The sequence below is a fragment of the Puntigrus tetrazona genome, chromosome 16, assembly GCF_018831695.1.
Source record: "Puntigrus tetrazona isolate hp1 chromosome 16, ASM1883169v1, whole genome shotgun sequence".
Lineage (NCBI taxonomy): Eukaryota > Metazoa > Chordata > Actinopteri > Cypriniformes > Cyprinidae > Puntigrus > Puntigrus tetrazona.
The window spans coordinates 24966291-24993999 of NC_056714.1; the positions used below are offsets into that span (position 1 = coordinate 24966291).

Consider the following 27709-nt stretch of genomic DNA (forward strand, 5'->3'; position numbering starts at 1 on the left):
CAAGATGGCTCAGCTGTCCCTGCTTATGCTTTTCCAGAAGGCCATCAAGCCATGAGTTACATGCCTGTACCAAACTTCCAGCCAAGCTCACATCCCCCTGACCTTCGTGCACATGCTTCAGCACTCTTGCCATCTGTATAGAATGACATCTAAAACCACTTCGATTTATGTGTCTCTCTCTCTCTCTCTCCCTAAAGCATGTATTCAGATCTCGCATCCACCCTTTTTTCCACCTCTTTTTCTTTAGGCTCAAACTCTCCACGCTGTTACTTTAATGTGTTTTACGCATTGACGTCTGTGAGGCGAGACTTCTGTAAACCGTCTAACTCTGACCTTTGTAGCGTAGTTTGACAGGTTACGGTTTATTACTGTCCATCGTGACACATCTGTCATATTCATACACAGCAGGGGGCAGCAAATCAACACGCATGTATGGACTCACTGATCAGGTTTCTCTCACCCCAAGACATTCAGACTGGTTGCCAACATTTATTTTACTTTGCTGCCTCTGTTTCAAAGAAGAATGTGAAGTATGGGACTGGCTATATTTTCCAGCCCAGTGTTGCCTGTAACTTTAGATGGACCCACAAATGACGGGGTTTGTTTCAGCATTGTGTTGTTGCTGTGGGGATTGCTCTAACTGCGGGTACCGCTTGTGTTCTCCTGCTGGGGAAAATAAGAAGGGCTATTTTTAGGCCGATGTCAGTCGCTGGTGAGTTATAACACTGAGGCAATGCCAAGGTGATGAATTAATTTACAGAGAATGAGGACCATTGGAAGGTATACGATTGGCGTAGATTTGATGGAAACAAGAAGACAGAGGTTCTTTCATAGTAAGGTCACGTCACTCAAACGGTCCTGGAATAGCTTGGATGTGAGATGGGGAAACACGCCATAAAGTTTTTGACGTTGATTAACAGTCTGTTATCTCTTCAGAGCCGCCTTCTTCAATAAGTCAATTCATCCAGTGAGACTTACTTGTACTTACTTACTAAGTTGTCTTAAGCAGGTACAATTAAACCTTTTTATCTTATCTTTAAGGGACCAATAATATGCTAGTTTTTAATTGCTATGTTTTTTCAGCTGTGGACTAATATTTTTCCATTTTCTCAGGCTAGAGATTTAACATGAATGAGGCACAACTGATATTTTCTTCAGAAAATGTAAAGTAGTCTATACATTGTGATCTAAACAAATACTTTTTTATTGGCGATTATTCATGCTTTTATTAAATAATTATTGACGCTTTTCAGACTAGCATTAAGCATAGGCTAGATATTTTAAGTTGGCTGAGGCACAACTACCACTTTTTTAATAAATATAAATAGTATTTTTATTGTCTACTATTTATTGGTTATTCATGCTTTTATTAAAGCCTTTTTGGTGCTTTTAGAGACAATGATAAAGCTAATTAGTTTAGAGGTTTGAACACGACTGGAGCACATCTGACATTTTCACAGAAAATGTAGTAGCTATAGCCTATAAATATATATTCGAAGTTCGAACACTGTAAAGAGGAAAAAAAATACAAATAATAAAAAACACAATCCAGAATTTTTTTTTAAACAAATTAGATGACATTTTGAATTCAGAATTTATGCGAGTATGCATTTCCTTGCCACTTGTTTTGTTTAAGAATGAATATTTTTCTTGAGGTAATGTTTCTAATTATTCAATCATACTGAAAGTGCTGGGTACGTTACTGTAAAAAAAAAGAAAAAAGAAAAAAAGTTATAGTTGCTCTCGCTCGAAATGATTTGCTGAAAACAAAACAGGGACGATAATAGGTGAGCGCCAGCCAATGGGATTGTCGGTAGTTCGTTAGTTCCGCCCACTACCAGAGAAACCGGCAGTTTTTAAAAGCTGAGGAATTCAAAATGAACGCTATTTTGACCGGAAAATACAACAAAGAAAATCGTTTACATGCAGCACGTAAAGTCTACATGTTATGAAAGACTCTCTTGCTCTATATCTTTGCGTGTGTGAGACAAAGAGACGGTGACCCGTGCGCCTTCACAGTTTATGGTACGTCAAACACAGCTACACTGCGCACCCATTCAGATGGACTGAAAAATTAAACCCTAATGATATCATGATATAGTAACGCCACATTTTTTTTTGTCAGTAACTGTAACGGCGTTGTAACGGGAAACAGCAATTCGTAACGCCATTATCCCCAGCACTGCATACTGGCACTTGGAGTCACTTGAAGCGATACAAAGTTTCAGCGTGATGCTAAAAACCTACCAGTGGTGTTTGTTGGGAAAACGAGCATTGAACTAGCCTTAAACGTTTAATAAATGTTGCTGAAAGGCAAACATGTCCTCCATACCTCCACATTTCATGAAGCACAAAGGTTATCGAGCGGTCAAGCTCTGTGGTGAGTGAACATCCATCGCTCCACACTACGAGTTTGTGCACCATCAAAGGACTTCAAACAAACTGCTGTCCCCAGCCCTACTCGCTCTCACTCACACTCACTCTCAGCTGTCTTATCTCCCAGGCAATAAGTCCCCTTCCCACAGCTGTTATCATACGACGGCATATTGACGCAAAGGCCCAGTATGGCTGGTGCTCAAAATAAGCCCACTGGAAATTGTTATTGGCGTTTGAGTGATGGGTATTTTCCAAACATGCCTGTTTTTCTCTTCTCCCAGTGAGAGATGGGTCTTTCACTTCAGCTGTGGACTTTCTGGTGTTTCACGTGATCTTTGAGGCGTTTGGCTGAGGTGCCATTACAGTAGGAGGTGGCAGTCATGGGGGTGGTGAAATCTGTGGTCACCGAGCAGCTGGAGGTAAATGGGCAGCAGCTGGATAATCTGTACTCTTGTTTTCTTCAAGCACTCGGGCGTTGGTCGGCTTTTTGATCAAGCACCTTTGATCGACACCAGTGTGGCTTCCCGTTAGGCTTTCCCTTAATCTGTTATATCTGCCTTTTGGAGTCACATTTATTTTCATAAGTCACTGGGCCCCTTTCATGAAGGACATACTGTATGACTCATATTTAGTGATTTAAAATCACATTTTGTTTATTGGCTTTTGCCTTTTATAAAAGGGAATAATAAAGAGCAGATTGGATTGTGGAAAAACGGCGTGATACAGTGAAACTGTGATGCTTTGTTTCAAAACTGCTGATCTGTGGATAGTAGTTGTTCATCAACATATGGAAGGATCATGAAGTTGAAACGGTGGCACAGTACTACGTGTCTTTCTTTTTCTCGCATCCTGAATGATTTGCATGCAGTACTGTGATTTGAATGCAAAGGATCCATGACTTGAACATACGCCATACCTCGAATACATCAGTGTCTTCAACTCTAGACTCGATGTTAAGTAGCATTAAGGAGCTATGAGGATCCTGGATTCAGTTTTGCTAGCTGGCTAGAGAGGCTTTCATCACAGCAGGAGAACAACAGCTGTGTCTCTTCTTTTATTTTCTTGCGTTGAGAACATTTGCCACCTCCAGTGTATTAAAGGAAGTGGTCGGCTGAAAACCATCTTGTCTGGCACTGGATTGTTGTTACTGGCTGATCTGCGGGAAGACTGACTCAGAACTCTGAAAAGACCAGCTATTCATCATTGTGCCTTTCATATCTTCTTTGTAACAGCAATATTGAATAATACATAGTTTGGTGTATTTTTAGACAAAGTAGAATTCAGTTGTTAACTATTTGTTGTCTCTTAACTTTATAATTTTATGACCATATTATATTAGATTAATTTAAAATAAAACTTTTACATGCACACATATATATTTAAGAAAAGTATGCTATATTTATATATTATATTTATGTATAATATAAATTAAAAGATTTTTTTTTCTTTCTTAAATGAATAGTTTTCTGTTAAAATTATTTAGCAGTTTTGCTTTTGTTTTTCTGAGCCAAAAATAAATATCAAACATTTTGCCCTGATTTACTAAATTTACCCACAAAAATGTCATTCAGTGTAACAATCTTGTCAGGCACATTTACAACAAAAATCAATTTATGACACATTAAAAGATGAATTACTTTCACCCCAGATACTAATTAATTATAATTTTATTTTTTTGAAATTTGCCACTATCCCAGGTTTCGCCCATTTATCAGTAATTGTTTTACTCATTTAAAACACAATAACATTTAATATGCTTCATTATATTTTTACATATTTAATAAGTACAAGTCAGAATGAGCATGTTGTTTACATTTTTAGTTACACTGAATGACCATGTAATATTATTTCAACCAAATTTTTACTTTTTATTATCCAAAAACTTAAATTAACTTGAAACCTTTCAAAGAAAACACTTTACTCTCATTTAACATGCTTTCTAGTATGGACATAAAATCACTTTTGTGACATTTTGACGTCTTTGACCCAAATATTTTTATATATTAATTATATATGGTATGTGTGTGTAATAAATGTAATTAATAATAAATGTACACAGTTCAAATGTTTTTAATGTTGCTGAAAAGCAACAAAGTACACTTAGATATTTATAGTTATAGTAGGCTACATATATTTTAGTTATAGTATTTTTATAGTATAGTATATTTACAGTATATTTATACTATATAGCTGTATATTTTACGTTTTTATATTAAGGGTAGATGGATAAATGATTTTATCAAACAGTTGTTTTTAATTTAAATTTCAACCATTTAATGGGTTTTTTTTTATTAAAGTCTTCCTTCAAACAATTACATCACCCAGACATTTTAATAACTTTTCAAATGTATTTTTAATAGCTTAATATATCCCAAATAAAATGACTGCCTCATCACTGTTTCCACTGAGTAAATGAAAGGCTCAGGAAAAGCTGTCATCAAAGGAACGAAGCAGAGCTTTCATGAGGCAAGTCGGTCAAGGGTTAATAAACGTCCGTGTGAGTATATGTGCATGTGTGCATACGGGAGACACTTGAGAACAGGCACTTATGAACTGTGGACAGTGTGTTAAAAGGTCGGGAGTGTTTGTGATGATCACCTACCAAACTGCATGCACAGCACAGGCCTGCTACAGTTTTCTCATTCATTCACCTCCTCTGTATATGCTACAATCCCCTTTTTGTGACTGTTGCTAAACGTACTCCGTCCCTTCTTCTATTTGTTTTTCCACGTAAACCAATAATTCAAATCATTAAAACCATTAAGACAATAAATTTGAGCAGCTGTCTAACCAATCGTGTTCCCTCAGTGTTGCACGCTGTGGCAAATTTTAGATTTCCATACCATGGCCATTTTAAATCTGTCCCAGATTCACTCTGTCATGTAAAAGATGATTTAGACCTGGTGTGGACGAATAGATCTACGGATGTTGATATTTATCACACATTTTGTGCATACTCAGACGGCAATATCCTTTTCAGTTGCACAGCTGTGGACATTAGGGCTTACATAAAGGCCTCTCTTGGCCTTCATATACTAAAGTCCAGTTTATGACAAAAAAAGCACTGCAGTGACAAAAAGAAACAAAACCATATGTCCAAACAAATATGCCATATGCACTCATGTAAACACTCCTGTCCTTTCCATTCTGAACTGCTCTTAATTTATGAGGTTGATGCATGACAGCGACTAAATAAAAATGAAATTAAATAATCTTTCGAATGTAAATCCTTTCATCAAAACAACCTATATTTTCATAACTTTGTGAACATAAAACTATAAAATGTATCACAGACATTTTATAATTATTAACCTCAGATCAGAAAAAAAGATACCTTTATTTAATGATTAAAATACTAGAATAAACCCTATTTTTTCTCATTTTAATATAAAAGTCTTAAAGTCTATTGGAATTCAAATAAGAATCATTTTTATTTATTTATCTGAATAAACAATCAACTAACATGATTCAATGCCACACATCAGAATCAGAATCAACTTTATTGCCAATTTCTTTTTGATACAAGCAATTTGTTTTAGTGACAGAAGCTCTACAGTGCAACAGGATGACGAGACAAGACAGATAATAAAAAAAGAATTATATACAAATATATAAAATGTACAAAATAGCAAAAATACAATATATACTATAGACGTTCAAGTATAAGCAGGAATTACATTGGCAGGAAAGGACTGTTAACATGAAGTCCGACTTATTTGCGTGAATCGGTTCAACTGAAACTATTTGTTTCAATAAACCAGTTCAGAAATATATTCCATGGTTCTTTCACATCATCACGTAGACAGTGCAGTGCTCTAAACATTTCAATAAAACAGTATGGAGGCACATATTGGTGTTTATTTGCGAAGTCTGTAAAGTTTTATCAATAATATAAAGGTGTTTATTGTATTTTCATATGCCCCACTTCAGTTTGCTGAAGTCATGATATAGCTCATAAAATCTGCCTATTAACTTTTGCCTGAAATGCCGTCTTCATGTGCAATGAGAATTATGTTGTTTAACAAGCCACTTGGAAGTTAAACATGAGCGCCCATCAAATAATTTTAATACCGAAGTTACCACGTTGGCATAACCCCATCAACATAGCAAAAAATAGGACAGTTTCAGTAGAACTTGCAGGTACTTAATCATTTTCCCCCAAAATAAAGCTTTAAGTTATCCATTCTATAAATATATTTGACTATACTATATATTTGACCTGACATTTCTCCAAAAGCGGACTGCTCTTCAGATAAATAATTGAATTTGTAGATTCGAGAACCACCAGGATTGATTCAGTCCTCAATGAATCGTTAAAGTTCATTTTGTAACCTGACAACTGCAGTTAAGTTAGTAGCTTTACACGTGCAATGTTTTAATCTAATTAATATAAATTATTTATATATATTAGACCCATGCTGTTTATTTCAATTATGAATTAGTTTTAGTCATTCCGGTCTGGCTGCCTCACTCATTTTAATGTACTGTGCCTTTTCTGTTTTAATATTATGTTTTCTTCTTTTGATGGTTGAATAACACTCAGGTTTTCTCTGGACAAATATGTAATATAAAATAAAAGCATTATTTAAAGACTTAGTTTCCTCAGGTTAAGAGTGATCTTGGCTGAATTTCAGAGGCCTTACAGAGAGCCGCCTATCATGTTCAGGCTGTAGGCATGATGAATCAGCATTCACAGAAAGCCTCTTGTAAGCTCTTTGTCATGGAAATGTTGATCTGCCAGCAAAGTCAAACTTTATTAAAGATTATAGGATGAAAAGAGTGAAATTCAAATACAAACAAAGAAACTTTGCATACTAGCCTATGTTTCATTAAGTATTGCAGAATATCGTTGTATGCTTGGAAAACATATAGCAGATGGCTTTGTGTATGTATTTATGGATGTTATATCTCTATCTCCTCCATAACCCCGAGTGCTTTTCTGTTCTTTCTTACTCATTGCGCAGGCATGCCACATCTTATTAAAATAAACTCTCTTCTGAACACCCACCGTGGCAACAAGGGCTTTAGCAACGAGTCAGATTTCTTTTAAGGACTGCTAGGCTGACCTAACCACATTAGCCTTCAGCACGATGAGAGAAACCTTCGTTTATAATTGAGATGCCAAGTATTTCAGATCTACTACTTAACATCCGCAGTGTCCTTGGTTCTCATATCCCTTCCCAACATCTTGTTGCCTGCATTCATGGGTGTTTCATGCCTCTGGGAAGGTTTAGAGTTATTGCATGTATTAAAAAATTGTTGAAATGCAATTAATGAAAGGTTAAAAAAGAAATCACTTTTTCAAACTCCTCTGGTTATTGGTTGATTTTATATAAAGCAGTGTTTGTTAGCTATTGAACGGACCCTTTCTTGTGGCCACCTAGTGGCAAACAATGAATTGCATTTTCATTCAGACCAACATGAAAAAAGACCAATAAGTGGGCGACATATGTTAATGTTTCATTTTGACGTTAACATGAAACGGCTCGTTTCGATGATTAAGAGTCAGCTCTTTTTTTTGAGAGACAATAATTTTTTACACGGTGCACTTTCAGATGTATAACTTTGCAGGATGTTTTCATTCACAGATGTGTTACACATCACATTAATGGGGGTCATATGTTGCAATTTTAGGTTTTCCTTCACAACAGGTTTAAAAATGTGAATACAAAGGAATTTTATATTTAGGCATTTTAATCGAAGCATATTTAGCTAGTTAACAAAAGGCTATCTGCAAGTGTAATTACTGCATTCACATGCTCCTCGGATGCTCTTATGTCACAAGTTGTGTTTTTAAATCGGATTGTGAAAACAACATGCACACTTGCGATACTACAATGATTTGTTGGGTTTGTCATTCGGGCACGACACCAAAATCCGCGTTCTAATTCAGTTCGGTACATACCGGTACCACAGGATACAAATGCAACAAACGTAAACCAGATAAACACATTGCATTACACCAAATACACAGAATACTGTTCTTTTTAGCAACATCATATGACCCCTTTTAATTTTCAAAAATAATAGAGGCAAGGGATTGCAAGGGATTTTTTTTACAGTGCTTTTAAAAGAAACTCATTCTCAAGTATCAAAGCTCCCGAATGGAATGATTTCAATGATTATGTAGTATTTTCTTAGTTAACCAAGGAATTGGTTCTGACAATGAAAAAAGATGAAAATATATTTGAAAAAGTCTTTACATAAAACAGTCATATATAGACAGTACATCTTCGTTCTCCAACCCCCAAGTTCATAGCGTATTGCTAAACCATGCCATATGTGTTACATTTATCTTTTAAATGTCTAGAACAGTTTATGTGTTTCTAGGCCACCTCTGTCCAAGAATCCACCAGAATAATAAATAGCTGCTTCTAGCTGGCACAGAGTACACAGTAAAAGCAGTAGTTGACATGTAGATGACGCTCTGCAGAGGGTTTTTCTTCAGTTTGTACGTTATTCAATCTAAAAGTGAACCTGTCCCATATCCAGAAAGATTCAGCCATCTTTGAGGGGGTCTGAATCTGAAACAGTCTCCTCAAAGAAAGTAATATAACCATCAAGTCTTGATTATAGAAGGTCACTGCTGGAAATATTTACCACAGTCTTTGTTCATACGATTCACCATGAACAAACAAAACTAACCTTGCTTACCATACCAAACTATTTAAAATATATATGAATAATCGGAGATCAGATCCCCATGAATGTGATGCAAGATTGTGACTCAGCAGGCTAATGCAAACCATTGTATTCCAGTGCGTGACTAATATGATCTAAAAGTGCAAAGAAAATTTGCTTTAAACATAATTTATGATCGAGAGTTCAGTGGGGAGTTTTCTGCTGCCTAGAAGGTTTTTTTCAGGAGCAAGTGATTATCCACTGACGCGATTTTGGCAACTGTGACAACTTTGCAAAAGAGCATTGTACTTTGCACAAATTTCCATAGTAGATTCTTTTGTGTACTGAAGGATTAGTTGACTAATAGACAGTGACATTGATACTTTACATAATGGATTGAGAAAGCTTGACATATGAAGCTGCTCAAACGAAGGGTTAGCATTAAGAAAATGAGAAAAAGGACAGAATCCAGTGTCAAACCTTCACACAGGGTTTAACAATGTTTTATGGAAAAGAGCCTCATGATTTGACAATGGTGTCACTTGTCTGTCCAGCTGCTTTGGAAAGCTGGAAGCTTTGCGTTCTGTATTTTTGGGATGGCCACCATCCTCTCTCCTCTTGCCCACTGTAAACAAGAGCCAAGAGTCGAATGGAAATTAGGTGAACGCTTTTGAAATCAGAGCTCAAATATGAGAGTCAAATATGTTGCATGTTTGTGTTTGCCACATGCAGGGGGTTGACCGGTGGGAATGGTTGCGATACCTGTGATGTGTAAGACGAGATGTGCACAGACAGAATGGTAGCACTCCATTTGCTTGACTTTGGAAGGCACCAAATAGCCAGAAGTACAAATCTGGAACCGGAGAAAAAGAGACAGAAGCAGAACAGTGAATCCATTCAAACCAATAATTTGTCCTGGCACCATTTTTAAAGTGTAGAAAATGAGATCATTGGGTTTTGGAGTTTGAAGGAAGGTGAGTAAAATATTCGTAAAACAGGAAATATTTAAACACAAGCTGAAAGTTTTTCCTTTTTTTTTTATTTTAAATTCAATTACAGATTTATCCTATTTAATCTTTGGGAAGCCTTATTTAATTTTTGCAGTTGTTGTTGTACGGAAATTAAAGAGCCATGCTATGTTTTTCTTCTTGACGAATGGGGTTTTGAAAAAACACCTTGTTCTCTAAATAGTGCCTTGTTCCATGCACCTTTGGCCTGTTGAAGTCAAGAAAATGCTGAGTTCTAGCTTTCAAAATTTAGCTTTTGGTTCGGGACTAACAAAAAAGTACCAGAATGAACCACAGTATGCACACTGGAGAAAGGTGCCCTGTATATTGCCTGACCAGCCTTTGATATTAAAAAGACATTTAAAAATCAAAACTGATATAAAAACAGGTCAAATATGCAAATCAAACTGACATCCAAAATTAACCTCTTTTAGTTTGGAATTAACTTTTCACCCAATTACTACAGAAATCCCCTTCTAAATGGAATTGAAAATAATGGTAGAGCATCTTGATCAAGTCTTGATTAATATGAATAATGTCTCCTTACAAAATAAAAATAAAACTATTTGAGCCAGCTAGGCAAGTTTTGAAATATGAGATATGAAAAACTGAATATTTGCATTTGTCTAATCTAAGAAACTCTGTGTTTGCTTGGAAATGTTTGCATTTCTTCACAAAACTTTAACTTCAAAATAATTTATTTCATTCATTTATCCAACCATTTAATTGTTTTTTCATTAACATGTTCCTTAAGGGGCTTTGCAGTTTGTCTGAATGGTCTCAGTTGTTTTTTAAATTGCAATGGACTATCTTTTACCCTTTAAACTTAATGGGTGCTTAGATCCAAAAACATATTTCGAGCCAAATGCTATTTGGCTAGCCGATATATATTAAAACTTCTTGCAGCAGACAGTGAAAAGTGTAACCCAGTTTCATGCTGTAAGTGGAAAGCATCTACTAATATAATGAACTGAAGACACAGTAGCTTTGTCTAAGAGTGCATACACTGAAATGAAAACCTAACAGCAAGATGGAGCCTATATGGTCGGAATAACAGACAAACGAGGTGTTAATTAGCATGATTTTTTTGTCAGGAGCTTGACGATAATGACACATAATCTAATAAATGCCATATGAGGACTTTGAGATTTTGCCTGTTCTAGTGAGAGGGAAACCATTATTTTCGGTTAAGTAACCAAATGTGAAAAGGAATAAAATCCAGATGGGCTTCTTGGACTGGGTTTTGGCTAACAGTGACAGTAAAGGGAGTGTGCGAGAAAAGAGAAAATTTGTAGCTTAATCTGTTAAGTTATATAACCGATCTGTCTGAAGATGTGCCTGAGAACCTTAACCCTAATACAAATGTGAGCAAAGTTTACGAGCATATCATTCTGATTATTAGAAAAGTGATTTACCTCTTTAGTCACGTCACTGCTACCCTTAATCTGTGGATCAATTACTTATTTTACGTAAAAGTAATACTACACACTCTCAAAGCTTTTACTTTCACATTTCGTTCTCTAAAAGTAATGATAGTAAACGCATGGGGCATTGTATTACCTTCGGGGTTATGTGCTCCATGATCAAAAAAGAAATATGTTCTTGATTTATTCTCTTGACTTTTACTTTTTATTTACACTGTGTTTTTATGTTTTGAGTGTGTGGTTAGCTGCACTCATAACTGATTACTTGAATACTGAATATAGTAGATTGTTGAAATCTAAGTAGATGCTTACCATGCTCTTCTGAAATACATGATTGTGACTGGTCAGTTGTGACATTCTGTGGTCAAATATTTTTGTATAATGATGACTAAACCGTATAATTTAATTGTCCTTGGAAACCAGTCTGCTATGCTTTATTAGTTTCATATGTCTCATATCTTTAATTATTTTTAAATTTAAGTTATTCTTCAGACATGCACTGATATTATAATTGTAGGTGATACAGATAAATAAATAGTCATTTTCATGCTATGGATGCTAATTGACTGCAAAGAACTTGATTCACACGTCATCTGACCAATAAGAATGCAGAATTTATGTGCCGCCGTTGCTAATGCCGTCTTGATTGACAGCTTTGGCCTGTCTCCATGGAAATCTATTAAAATGGAGTAAAAAAAATGACTGATTTGAATTGTTATCGGTATAACTAAAATCAGCGTTAGATGACAGCAGAGGAAATATAAAAAACTACATATGTATAACAAATAGGATAAATGAGCATGCACAATTAAATATTCAGTAGCTTATATACAGTATATACACTTCTTACCAAAATCTTTAGACCAGGGGAGACATTACTAGTATTCATATTTCTGCTGCTTCACAAACAAGAAGAAATAAGAGCCGAAAAAAAAGGAAATTTGTTGAAAACTGCATTTAAAGTGAAACATCAGCTGATCTGAAAGAAAAAATAAAAACTTTTGTTTTGGATGCGAATGATCACGATCAATCATTTGGCAGCACATATATACTGTATATAGAGAGTATTGAATGAAAAAGAAATGCCAATGTAATATATTGTGCATCCCTGGTTAAAGTGTTTTAACCTAGAATTAAAAATTTGGGTTTGTGGTTCTCAGGCAGAGCTTATTTTACAGAATTTTGATTAAAAAAACAAAATTCTGTCAGCTGTAAAGCACAACCTGAATGGTATGTCTGCAGCTTCACAGCATGCGAACAATTAAGAGCAAAGTGTGAACTTTAAATATACCGCCAAGTAAGTCAGACGACAAGCTTAAATCCGGTCTATACAAAACAGCTGCACACCCTCAAAGCAAATATTGTCCAAATGTGAGGTCACAGTTGATGAGATTCTGGGAACGTATTACTCTAGAGACCTAGTGCTTTATTTATGCAGGTATCTCTCTCTCTCTCTCTCTCTCTCTCTCTCTCTCTATATATATATATATATATATATATATATATATATATATATATATATATTTTATTCACTTGTTGACAGGCAAATTATACAGTGGAGCTCGCAAATTAGTATACAAGTTTAGTGAATCTTGCACAAAACACACTGCACACCTTATTTATTACCACTGACTAGCTAATTAATCTGTGCCAATATAACCATTTCATGATAATTAATTAGCATGTGCTTTATATTATTACTTGTATTCTTGAACTTTCTTTGTTTTTTAATTGCTGGTAGTTGAGCAGCCACTCGTTATTAATGCAAATCATCTGGGTTTACACATCCCAATGGTATAGTCTGGTAATTAAAATGTGTCCAAGGAACATCAATATTTGACTGGAAAATGTTATCCTTTTAATGTTTACATCCGCAAGGAAAAACTTGTTAGTTCAGAACATTGGTATAACAACCGTTGCGTTTCAGCCAACTCTGAACACCAATTTGTTCCGAATTCTGCATATTCTGCATGAAATGCCTGGTTGAGCAGGATGTTATTTACATTGGAAAAGTACAGCTGTTTATGTTTGCATGTGGGCGGTGAAAATTAAAGTTTTAGTTTACTTAGAACTACTGCGAGAACATTTAGTGCTCTGGATTTTGTGTGTAGCAATATACTTGCAGTTTCCTTAATGGAAACATATATCAGGATATTTTGAGTGGTAGAGTAGAAATCTATAATAAATAAATATTTACATACATTTACATACCAGCATGGAATATTTTTATTGTATGCACACAAAAACACAAAATAGCACGCGTATATTCTATTTAAACATCTGCATGAGTTCTCCAAAACTCCATAGGTATCAGTGTTTTATTATTTTAGTATCTCATATTAAATACTTTTCATTTAAAATGATTAGGATGGACAGTTCACTCCTTTCTCACCCTGTGATTTAGAAATGCAAGGATGGGAATGCCTCGGCCCCATTTTGGAGTCTAACCATCTCGACTTTGCCAATTTTGGTGCTGGTTCACAGTTTCCAGACCTATGGCGGCAGATTTTTGTGATTGGGTCTCTCTGGCTCTAAAGGCCCATTGCTGCAGAGTCAGTCTACACAGGAAGTAGACAGTGCCCAGTTCCTCCCCCTCCCTCCATCCCAGCAAAAGGGTGTCAAAAACAGCCTGTTCCTTTAACCTACAGATGCTGCACCACAACTATGTCAGTTGCCTGAAGCATCAGCTGAAATTCAGAATTGGACATCAGTGTCACCACTCATAAATGATGATGGCCACCCACCGCAACCTCATTCCTTTGTGGTGAAAATGATAGCCTTTCTCTCATCAGGCCTTTTAACAGATTAAATCCATTATTGTTGTGCTACACAACAGAACTGTTGTTTTATTTTCCTGTTGTTCCCACAATTTTCTCCAGCTCCAGATGTTTTTTTGCACCAAAAGCATGTTAGTGGAGGTTGGGTTAGACAACCAAGCTTGAGTGAGTCATTGTGGGTTGCAAACTGCATTCCACCCTGCTCCTGAACATCTTCTGAACACAACCTCATCAAGATCTCTTACCCATAAAGAAGAAGATAATGATTCCAACTGATGCCATGTCGTTTTTTTTTTACAGCTTATTATCTGCCATCTGTTGTTTGGTGCATCTGCACTCTCTTGTTGTTTTTGGTGTTGCTGTTTAAACGTTTGAAGCTTTTTTATTATTATTAATTAATGGTGTCTCCTGCAGGGACAGTTTGACATTTGGACATTATCCAGTTGTTTTCAGCTGAGGCTTGTTAATGATCACTAAACAAAAGATATCTGTTTCAATCCTGAATTCCTAAAGTGTTAATCATTCTTTAACATGCCTTTAAACCTGATTCAGTGGTTCTTCATTTTTTAATCACATCGTCCCACTTTTGAATAATACATTATAAAAACATACAAAAATTGTTTTTGTGTTATTATTGTAAAAAGTTGAATTGGGAAAAAAGGAAAAGGGAAAAAAAAAACATTGTAATGTATTGTGTCTGTAATGTAATTGAATATGTACCGTAACCTTTTTGTCAGTGACCGTACATTTTTCAGTTCCCATAAATACTCTGTATGCCAAAAAAAAAATTAGAGACTATTTAAAATAAAAATAAATGAAAATGTCCTTGTGAGAGCAATATTACAGGCATATCTCATAATTTACTGGGCCTCATGTCATTTCAGACCTGTATTTTTGTCCCTCTGAGTTGGGTAAAGGATGACAGGATAGTAAGATAGATAAATTAAAGCAGCTTTTATTGCACCATCCTCATGGTGATACTCCACCCTTTTAAATCTGGCACAAATATGAGACAGTCCTTGGTCTAAAACACACTATAGCCTACACAAGTATGTCAATGCTTTGACCAAACATTTGAGGTAGTCTTACTGTCACATAAAAATTAAATGCTCCATAAATAATACTGTATAGTCCGTGTTGGGTCAAGGCAAGTGTTTTAAAGGGATAGTTCACCCAAAAATTAAAATTGGTGAATTGATGATTCAAAATAGCTATGCAGTGTATGTACTTGTTTACATTCAGATCAAAGTGCAAACAACGTGTCCGTGTACATGTGTTAATTCATTTTTGGGGGAACTATCCCTTTAAGAGAGGGCTACTACAAATGCTTTTGTTAAACTGATGTTTAGATAATATGGTAGTGCTGTACCGTGGTTTGTGCTGAATGTTTTTATAATACCATCTAGGCGTCAAGAGTTTATTAAAGTCGCAGCTAATCTTTGTGGTGCAGGGTTCGACACCCTTTTTAATATCAGTAACATGAGCTGTAAATGGTGCCTGCAGTGGGACTGAAAGTCAATTTACAAAGCCAAGGTCTAGAGTTCATGACACACATATAAATAGCATTATTTGATTGCTAATATCATGTTATAGTAAAGGAGGTGACCTTTTGAACAGTGGGGTCATAAATATAAAAATAATTACCAACAAATACAGACTTCAATTTTCTGTTAGTTCAGTTAGTTTTGCGTTAAGAGTAATGCAACATTCCTCAGATGTTCCTCAGTTTCTACACCCAGTGACCAAAATGAAAAACCTTTTTCAGAATCACTCAATACAAGTCTTGTATAACCCTGTAGCAGTTTATTTCGCGATTATGACCGGCTAATCTCTACATTACCCCGCTAATTACACAGCTGCTTGTTAAATAAATAATAAATAACCATGAAAATTGAGATTAAATTATTGTATTATATGAGAAACATAATATGTATGCATGAAACTAGCACAGCTGCGTGGAATGGGTCATTACACAAAAATCTGAATGCCACAATTGACCGATTACGTGAATTCAATCAGCGCCAACCACCCTCTGGAATCATCGCTGTTATGTTGGAAAGTTAACTGTAAGTGAGACTGTTAACAAGCTGTAAATATTGACTGACAGTGCTAGGAAAATGGCTTATGGGAGGGACGGATTAGCACAGGCGCTAAATTTACCCTCCGTGTCTTGGGGGTTGGGATTGAGAAGAACGTTTATGAAGATCTGAAATTGCTTTCAAAGAGCTGTTTTTTTTCAGTTGTGGAGCGCCCTGTACTGCAGTGGCTTGAGAGGCCTTGCTTATAACTTTTTTATTGAAATAACAGATCACAAACTCCTAGCATGCATTAAGGCCGCAGGCTACATCGGCAGCCAGGTGGATTAACCTGCGTCTGGGGAGTTAGAGGCAGTTTTCTGCCTCAGCTGCTGTCTTCTTTCAAATGTACTCACCATGTCTCTCTGGGAGCTCTCTTCAGAGACAGTGGCAGCTGGCTTTGCCATGTTTTTCAACATAATGTGCCTGTGGGCACACATTTATAAGTCAAATACATCTCCATCTCCAAGTCAAAAGGAATAACAGCTGCATGGTGGAGAGCTTGTAGTGAATGGCTTCTCAATCACAAAATAAAAGAGCATTTTTGATGCTCTTCCCAGATAACGCTGAGGTATTTGCTGTGTCATTTTGTTCAGCTTCTTTCGAAAAGTATGTCATCCTTAGATATGGTATTTAAGGGAAAAAACACCCACTGAGATCCTCATAACACGCAGCGCAAAGAATTTTGTCAATTGAAGTCATACGCCACATCTTCAATCAATCAGCAGTACCTGACTTTAACCAGGATCAGCTGTTTTTATTGGATTATTTGCAAAGGAGAGTCATAATTTTTAATGAAAACAAAGAACATCAGTAAAAAATATGATGCATCAGCTGCTGTGTGCACAATGCACATGTGTGCACCATTATCTGAATGTACTTTGGCAGTGAAGTCTTAAATACTTTGCTTTGTGATGAATTACAATTTTTAAAACTCTTCCATTTTTTTTTCCCATTTGACTGTTGACTTTTTCCAGTTGTCCTGCAAACTCACTACATTTACACATAATTTGCATCGTTGGCCATGCATGATTTCTCCTCATCAGCTGCCTTTTTTCCCCCTTCATATTTCAATGAATCAGAGAGAGACATAACTCCAGTGATAGGGAAGGAATCTCTTCTGACTGCAGCCGTCCCTCTGGACTGACTCTTAATGATTTGCAGTCAGTGGGGTCAAATATTCAAAGACCCCGTTTTAGCTCAAGGCTTCCCTTGAAACTCCATAGATACCGATTCATCAAAAATCCATTTGTAAAGCCCCCTCCCACATATAGTCTATTCTTGACACAAATTTTGCTCTTTACCAGTAACTCCAACTGACCCACCTGTTATGTGTGTCTCAGTGAGGGCTCTTCTTTTATGAGTGGGCTGCCCTGCATTATATTAGGAGTCTATTTAGGTCTGCATGTTTGGCAGCGAGCTGCAACTAGAGGCTTAAGACCCATACTTAGGCAATGATAGAAGCCTGTCTAGGGAGCGCTCACTTTCTTTCATTCAGCTTCCTTCTGGTTAACAAACAAGGCCGTTTGCTTCAGTGCAAAGGTGCTGACTGACACAAAGCTCCCTTTCTTTTCAAATGCTGCTCTGCTACGATGTTAACAGACATTCTGTCTTTTTCTTTATAGTTTTTGGGACATTTGCACAACAGTACTAAAATGATTAATTTCCAGCTGTAATGTCTGTCTGTGGCTTCTTGATGTCATCTTCATTTCTTAGGGCTTTGGGCTGTGGAAAACAACATTTTGGTCTTTTCCCACATGTGCCTCCAAGGGTGTAAAAAGTACCTAAATTAAACATTTTTATTTATACGTTAAAGAATGTAACACTATCTTTTTAAGTTCATGTTTTAAAGTATTTTGTTTACTTAAAAGCAAGCATTAAATTAGGTGTACTTTATTATAAATAATTGTACTATTTCAACCTTTAAAGTTACATTTGTTTCTTAAGTATGGATGAGATGGATCTTGTCATTTAAATTATGTTTTTATTTAAAAAAACAAAACAAATGCTCACCATATATGTGCTAACAATAATGAAGTATAGTAATAAGAAACAATTACTCAAGAACTTCTCTGGTACCTGGACAGACCCAATTATCAGTCCATTCATCATAGACAAGTTTCCTTTCAAACTTCAAGTCATAACATTCATGCACAGATGCTTTACACTGTTTAAACAGTTGCCCCACTAACAATGTGAATATGTCGTTAATGCCAATGGTGTTGAAAACTTCCAACTAATTTATGACCGTTTAGTATCTGGCATCTAAAACAGTTGAATACTCCACTTCGGGTTGATATCCACTACTTTCTCACCTTAGACTTCCCGATGCACACTCATTCATGCTCGCTTCAAAATTTTGCACATAAAAAGGTTTACTATCCAACGTTTTAAACAGTGTATTGGAAAGTAAAGCTGATGTACACTAATAAATGACAGGAAACATTGTAAATGGATGAGGAATGTCACCTGTCTAGTAGATTTATGAATACTTTCCAGTTCCTGGACAAGCAGTGTTTGCCATTCATGTGACTTGGCAATCATTCTCTAATAGAAATAACAGGTGAAGCTTCCAATCAGGTAAGACAAGGTAAAGCAAACAGTGGTCCAAATATTTGTTTTGGTTTCTCTCAAGACTCCAATATAAAGATGCTTTTCATGCAGTTATAGGTGTTTAACCACTGCACATCAAATATGAACAACACCCAGATAAACACTGCATTCAGTTTCACTTTCTACAGAATAAACAATGGAAAAAATAAAAAAGGATCCCACGTCTTTAGCTAGCTATTTTTTTAATAGCAATACATTTGGGGTTTAAAGAAATGTGTAAAGCATACTTTGTAAAACCAACCACTCTGTGACCAAATGTTTTATAAGGTTTTGCAAGTTGTGCAACATTTAAAATGTTTTCCAGCTTTTAGAGCAAGCGAACATGGTATAATCATTTGCTTTGTATATTTGTAACTGTAAGATAAGGTATTTGGATATTTAGTTATACAGACAGGTTTGATGATGGTTTGTTGGCAACCGTGTATTTTCAAGTGAAACAAAATCTGTTTTGCTTGGCACGCATTTCTTGCAGTCTTACACGACACGCAGAATTTCAGCAATGCACTATTCCTAGCAGAGCTGCGCACTTTCATTAATCTTGATTTCAAAACATATGGTTTCTTAGTACAGTCAAATATAACAAACAAATATTTTTTTCCCATTTCTGACTACAAAGAGTTAGATAGCCTATAGCTAATGTGTATTAGTTTGATCTGTTCCATCATCACTTTGCCCTGATGACTCCAATTAGGTCGTGATAAAAACCTTGAGACTGTGCCATGCTCTCAGATTTCTGCTGCTGGCAGTGTGGACCGACATGGTTCGTGCCCTGTGGAAGCGACTAGAACGTGGTATTAGATTGAAAATAGCTGTGTCATCAGCTGATGTCTTGTGCAAATGCTTGTTCCACAATCGAATTTGATTACCGAGTCGAATTATTGACTTTGTTCTATATTTCTTTAAACAATACAAATTCCTCATGAAAAGAATTTAGTTTCCCACGCAGGCCTCGATAATAATAAATAAATAAATGCTTGTCCTTTTGTGATCACCCTCATGCTAATCTATTTAGACCATTTAAAATGTCAAAGCCAACACTTTGAAGTTGACCTCCTCGATCTTGGATGTGTTAGGAGCTCACATGTACAGGCTTGTAACAGAGTATAATTTCTTTTGCTATGGGAAAAACAGGTGCTCTGGAGGCTGAACACAATAGGCAGTAGTTACTGGGCAGGAGAGAAGACACAGTTGTCACAATGGTTGTCATGTGATGTCGTGTCACTGAGGACACACCTGGAAATTCAACAGGCAATATGTACTAAAGCTGGATGAGATCACAACAGTGAGACAGGAGACGCACCAGAAGTGAAACAATGTTTATTATTATCTGCCATGTTTCCTTATGGTCATCTTCCACACTGTTTATGGTGTATGGTGCACATTGTGCATATATTTTTGTGTTCTTTTGCTTCTTTTTACCGCCTTAGTCCTTGTTCGTTACTTGAAACATTTTTACTTATACATTCATTGTTACTTGTACATTGAAAACAGAATGCAAAACTGCTGAAGGTTGCAGTTTGGCTGAGGAAGTTTTAAACTACAAAACACGCAGAGCTCAAATGATATGATTTTCATTAGGCGAACTATGAAGGCCCATATTTTCCATGGGTACAGCAAAATGTGCCTCCAAGAAATCTCTCTTTAGAGTTTCATCTGGTTGGATTAATACCAGAGGAACAGAACAGACCTATTATCCCTTTCCAAAACTCCCTGTTGGCATTATATCGATTGCCATAATATTCGGTGTTATATAACTGACATCCCCCATTTTAATGTGCTAATATTTTTCTCTACATCTCTACACTTTCTAAAATGCCTTCCCCCATACATTAAGCACAGGTCACTTCTTGTGGTGTTGCATAATAGTAACTGTATCTGAATTTACAATTTTGGATCAGACCAGTGTCCTCGTTCCAAAAATCTCTTTAAAGGAATTCTGACCCAAAGAAAGAAAAAAGAAACATCTGAGACAGAGAATAACAGTAAATCATGTCAGATGCCTGATGTCTCTAGCATGCATCTATATTTCGCATTGATTTCATGACTTTACCGTTTCTCTTAAGTAAGTTCTTGATGTAAACAGATGAGTGAACACTGAAGCTGATGAAACGTACCCGGTTTGTGATCCTGAGCTGCGAATGGAAGACACACAACAAAAAAACAATGGGATCTTGTTTCTGTGTTGGCTATCACACTAACCTGATATAACAGTTAACAGATGGTCAGAAATGCTATAAAAGCCGCAATCATGAAAACACTGGCAAAAGAAGACCGTAACAAATCTAAATATTCTGGGAAAACAAAGCTGGCACTAAACTTTCTTCCGCCCATGCTTTGTCCATTGAGGTATTGTAAAATGGTCATAGCTGGTCTCTGCTGGTCATAGATTTAATAGTTATCATGTGTGTCAGACAGCTGAACTACAATCTTAGTGATGAAAAGGAAGTGAAATGAATTGGTTTAAATAACCCATTCAGGTTTTGTAATACATTGGTTTAAGTCTTTTGGCTCTAAAAACTGTGACAGTGTATCCATATAGTCAATATATTTTGGGCTGTCATCACGACTATCAAAACCACATCAAAATCACTATCTGTGACTGAAGAGAATCATTTGCATGATGTTTGACTCTGTGTGGTTATCCATTTATATTTACAAAGTAGGTATCAGTGAGAGAGTCTCCTTTTACTTAAATAAACAGAGCTGATGCGCTTCATATGTCTTATTCACACCCAGCACACACCCTTTAAACGTGGGAGGTTAGAGAGGTTAAAACTGAGGTCAAAACAGCACAAGCTCTTTTAATATTACCATTTAAAAATCATTGTAAACTGTTTTAATTGAACCTCTAAAACACTCTGGTGAAAATGTATACCATATTGAAACATTTATTAACATACCGTTATCATTTGTTTGAAAGCTGTTGCACATGCTGTTTTAACTTAGGTCTGGATGATGTATGTCAGCTGTATGGATGGATTTGGTAGACTATCCATTTGACATAAGCAGTATTTGCAGGAACAAATTTGCTGTCTTGAATCAATTACTACTTTGAATTTTTTTTATATATGTTCAGGATGTAATGCAATTGATTCTAACAATATGTATATCTTCTTATTGTTCATGGTTAATTTTCGGCTAAATTAAAATAGATTTGGTGATCTATTCCAAACCACAGAATAACCATTGAGCACATTTTCATAATTTTGCATCAGATGTTTTACAATTTGTGCATCCAGGCAGAGTATAATCAGTACAATGAAATACAGACATGGCACCAGTTAAATTTTAATCATGAACAAACAAATAAGAGAGCTTTCTGTGGCTTTCTTTTTTCGAACGAATATAAGCATCTGTCAAAGCTAAGGACCACACATCATGGTTCATTTACTCACTCAAACACATGGCTAAACATTTGCCTTGCAAAAGTAAAGCGATCAGTATTAAATCATTTGCACACAAGTGGATCCCTTGCAGTGAATGAGTGCCGTCAGAAAAAGGGGTCTAGCAGCTGATAAAAACATCAAAAGTAATCTAAAAGCATGTTTGTAATAAACAATACAATTTTGTGGTCACATATTAAGATAATTATTTTGTGCATTTGGTGGAACAAAATATGTTGACATGCTTTAATGTTCAAAAAACACATTATTTTTCAGTTACTGTACATTATTGTAACTCCTCTATGCCCTGCCCTTCTCAAACCCTTTTCTCCAAAGCCCCTCCTTCCGGCCAGCATAGTCTGCTCTGACACAGTGCATTATGATTGGCCGAACACCACAAGCACGCATCAGATATGTAACAATAATCACAAGCTTTAGCTTTCAAAATAATAATATCCTTAGTTTTAGCATGAGTTCAAGCTTGAAAGCTAAACAGAAATAGTGAAGATGTTTGTATTTGCAGTATACCACTCCACTTCCCCTCTCTCACTCACTCACTCACTCACTCACTCACTCACTCACTCACTCACTCACTCACTCACTCCACTCACTCACTCACACACACACACACACACATCTCTTTGCTCAAACAGTCAGTGAGAAACAACAGTGCATTTCTGTTTATTATCTACTCATTGCCAGTTCTAATTAGAGAGCAGAGGATATTATTTTTGTAAGCATAAATCCATCTCTGCAACCGTAAATGTAAGAATGACACATTACTCTATACTGCACAAAACAGTCAATAGCAAATACTTATATAATACTTACAACTGGTGATTCAGAAGTGACAGATTTTCATAGCAAAGGTGGAATTGACTAGGGCTGCGCAATTAATTGAATTTGATTATCGTGTTCATATCCGCAGTAAAGCCAGTTCCTTGATTAAGGCACTGATATACTTCAAACTAAACTGAAGAACAAACGGAAATGACGTCATTTTGAACAACAGTTCAAAGTTTGCTCTGGCAGTTTGAAGTGGCTCAACAAAGATAACATTTTGTGGAGTTTGTTTTAGTTTCTAAACACCTTTGATCTACGACCGAGGTGGTTACGCAATTGGTAGATGTGTACTGAAAATCCACCTTCTTTGACACAGGATTTTTTGTTTTCCTGGTTCATTTCTCATTCAGCCGAGGTCAGGCAAGGCAGAACATCTCCAGGTCGCTATATACATAGCTGAGCTGCCACAGATATATCCACACCTGTACAATCGCTCACAGCCTTTTCAGCAAAAGCAATTAATTCCGACAAAGAAATTACAACGAAGCTTGCGGCAACCACCTGGACATAGAGAAACATCAAAGCCATGAAAATATTATATTAATATTAAATATCATTTCATACTGCTACTGTTGTTATTCTTTCAAAGCGAATTATTTCAAAGGTATACAATAAAAAAAAAACCCTTTGGTTTAAATGCTTGAGTTTGCACACTTCAGAAAAGATTCATGTCTATGTCGTCTTAAACTTAAATAATGTCTGTGTGCATGTAAAACAAACAACTTTATATATAATTATGTGTAACTGTATAAGCACTGTTGTGATTAATTGTAGCTGGAATAATAATGTAGCTGTAAAAATAGTCGCCTGCAGAAAATCTTCATCATGAATATACAGACACAGTGAGTTTGTCTTTTACTACACACGTGAGATATGATTCACCTCATAATAACAATCCTGTCAGATCGACCATCCTTGGAGTAGGCGTACAATATGGGGCCTTTTACATAATTGCCATCTTCTCAAAATACCATAATCCATAATCATGCTTCCTCAACAGAAAAAGGCTATCCTCTGTGGTCCTCTCATATCTAAATCCACTAACAAATTTGTTTATAACTGTTTTTGCATACGTAGCTACAGCATTAATAGCCTAACAGTTTTTATGATGCTAACAGAAGATCTCGCACGCACGTAAGTCTGATAAAGCTTGCCTGTTCCTTTAATTCGTCTAAGGGCGTGGCTAACTTTCAGCGCACATTTGATTGACGGGAATGCAGAGGAGAAACCTGACCCGCGCAGCCTGTAGTATCCACGCTGTATCTCACAGTCTCGTGTCACACCCCCAGTCTGCCACTGTGAGCACATAAAGCTGCTTTACATCATTTCACTTGAATAGTTCTCCGTGTTCACGGGCGACTATACAGTTTGGTTACGACTTAATACGAAACGTTTGTCATTTGGAATGAAAATAACTACGTTTTGAATGGGGATACCTCAGATTAAACCAACTGGATATTGCCGTTTTCTCCGACAGAATGATTTAAATAATTACTTTAAGTAAAACGATTTTTTTTTTCTTTCGAAACGAAAGGAAACTATTTCATTTACCTGTAACATTTGACAGTAGATGAATCTTTTCATCCTGGACTACATCGAGGTAAGTGTTTTTCTTTGTTTTTGTTTTTTTTTTTTTTTTAGAAACTTAATAAGTAAGGGCTGTTTTAAAATAGAGCTAAATAGAATTGAAGAGGATGAAACAAACTAATAACTACTTCAGCATATAAACAGCTTTGTGCCGTTTTGCATCTTTTTTGCAGCCTTTAAAATCATTTTCAAAGATGTGAAGCTTTTATTTTTAAATCAAAAATAAATAGACAAACCATGCACGACATAACATTTTAAATAGGCTATATATTTATAATTTAAAAATAGTTCTACACCATGTTCCAAATATTTTTGAAATACAAATTAAAATCTCTGGTTTACAATCAGAAGCATTAATTTGTCAGTTTTTATTCCCTTATTTTCTCTTTTGTCCTGAGCATGGATTTAATTATTTAAATGTAGGCATACCTTTTATTTTATGTTTTATTATAGATTTATGATATACAGTTCATGAGCGCTATACATTATCTGTGGATTTTTTTGAACAGGGAATGTTTGATCATGCACAAGAATATTTCTTTTAATGTCTTGATGATGGATGAGATTGAATATGTGACACAGTGACAACATTTTGTCAGTCGGATCTTACATTTTAGTGCCACACCATGCGTTACACATTTGAATAATCTCAAATCTATTAAACGCTTGGTTTTGTATATTATGTAAGACTATTCATTCACTTTTGGCTTTGTGAAGCTTGTTCTTGGAACAATAACAAGCTCTTTAAGTAGCTCACTATATTAATATGGAAAGTTTGGTCAGCCTTTTTTTTTAAAAATCTGTTTTGTCAAGCATTTTCTCATCATTACACCCAGTTCTGTATTAGGCTATATATTTGAGCTCATTCTCATATAAGACTAAAATAGAGAAGACCTTCAACTGATGAGTTCCCTTGTGATATCAGCAGAGGCTAAAAGATGCAGCGATGACAGCAAGATGAGACACAAGTCATCACAAAATAAAAGGGCCCAGCATTGGACCAGGCTCGGCATTAAAACTGAAAAAAAGTTTCCTCTAAAAGCAGGGTTTTGGGTCTTATGATGGTACATACCCTCATATATTTCCAACCTTTACTATCTTCAGTGAACACAAAATGAAAAACTTCAGCAGAATGTTCATGCTACTCTTTTCTGTAGAGTAAAAGTTAAATGTTGAGATGACTTTTCATAACCCAAAGCTATTCCTTTAGAACTTTATAACATTCAAAATAGAAAATATAATTGTATGATTTACTATACATTTTGAAACTTGTCTGCCCATCGTTACAAATTACTATATGGAATATGGAAGATTTATGTGACCAAAAGAGGGTAGAAACCCATGCAAATGTTCTGATGGTGAGAAATAATGACAGGATGTGGCTCTCTTTGAGTCTTGAGAAGCTAAAGTTCATTGCAAGTAAAGTATAGAGCTTCTCAATTTCATTCAATGCACTCATACTTCATTTATTAATAGAGCTGCTGAAGAGATTGATTCGAAACTCCACAATCAATCATTACCTCAGAAGCTGTAGGCTCTAAAGGACATGTTTTTTACACTTCAAAGAGGTTTCCATTCATCTGTGGAGTCTTTGGAAGAATGTGGCAGTTGCTTTGGCTGTTGATAAGTGTCTCTTTTGCTGACAAATGCAGATAACAAATGTGATTTTGGTGCTGTTGGTGTAGCAACTGTGGTCTTAATGATAGGCCGGCTGATTGAGTGTTGGAAACATACTGCTGTCGTGTCAGGTTGCACCATTGTTTACATCAACTTTCCCCCCTTAATCGAACAGGTGAGAAGGTCCAAAAGCAGCTGTTACTGTTGAGAGCCATCTAGATGCATGTGCATCTGTGATGTTGTAATGACAGCACAAGGGTATGACCACCGGAGATGTTTGACACAGACATTTTTAGCTATCAAATCCTTTTGATTAGGGTACAGACCACACTCCATTCCCATATGGTCAAATAGGCACATAGATGCTTTATTGACCCCTCAGGAAAATTAAAGATTAGCTAAAGAAGGATTAAGAGACAGCTGCTCCTTTCTAATACACTACTATGCTTTGAAATCAATCCAGCACATTTTTTAACCCATGCAATGATGCCTTAATTATCATAAAAGTGTCATAATCAGACTCCTCTACCCTTATGAGTCAATTAGACCCCATTTGCAAAAAGGAAGCTGTTCTGTATACAGATAAAAGTAACTGGTGAGGTGTTTTTTTTCCTGTTATTTCTATTTTAAGCATCTGAAACTAACTTTGCTAATCTCTAAAGACAGGTGGTGAGACTGAGAAACTGTTGCTGCTGGGTTGTTGAACACCAAGTGTATTAGTTCACATACTATATGAATACTTGTGACATTTATTTACTGTTCCCATAGTTCTTCAATATACAGTAGAAGTAAAGTAGCTTAGAAACTTTGCACAGTAAGCCAAACGTCTGGATGTCTGGAGGCTGCAGGAAATTACGGACTGCTGGCCAAAACCAACAAGCAGTCAAAAGGAATAAAAAAAGAGGCTTTAGGTTAATTTCAGTTGGTGTTTACTAAAACAGCAGCACGGATCTACTCAGACTAGCATGCTATACACAAAAATACCACAATGAATTGTAGCTTAAGCATTCAGTCTGCAATTTCCTGTGTGCAAAGCTACTTTTGATGAGTCTTAAAGAGAAAAACCTCCCCAATAACTTTTCTGGAGTGCCAAAGTGAATTGCACGTCATATGTAGGATTACCAAAAAATGGCAATCATGTGAATCGTGAGGCTTGTTTTTCACAAGAAAAGCCAAGAGAAAGTCTAGGATGTCAAAAAAAAATTCAATTTACTCCAAGAATAACACCTATGATATGATAACTAAAGATAATATAAGTTAGAATAAGTTAAGAGGAGTCCACACAACAATTATTACAATAATGACACACATAATATATAGTTGGAGTCGCTTTCAAAGCATTTATTCCAGCTACTGAATGATAAAAATATTGACAGCCAATTAAAA

General features: G+C 36.0%; 1 protein-coding gene across 3 annotated transcripts in view; it reads left to right on the forward strand.

Annotated features, from left to right (window-relative positions):
• The first annotated feature begins 1895 nt into the window (after window positions 1-1895).
• The window catches only part of thrap3a (thyroid hormone receptor associated protein 3a), a 39114-nt gene continuing 13300 nt past the window's right edge, over window positions 1896-27709 (forward strand). The window contains exon 1 of one of the 3 annotated variants that reach the window (XM_043260432.1): window positions 1896-2025. The gene's annotated coding sequence lies outside the window, so the exon portion shown is untranslated. Of the gene's footprint in view, window positions 2026-24389; window positions 24720-27709 lie in introns of those variants that run through there. The other 2 variants (XM_043260433.1, XM_043260431.1) reach the window with 2 other exon arrangements.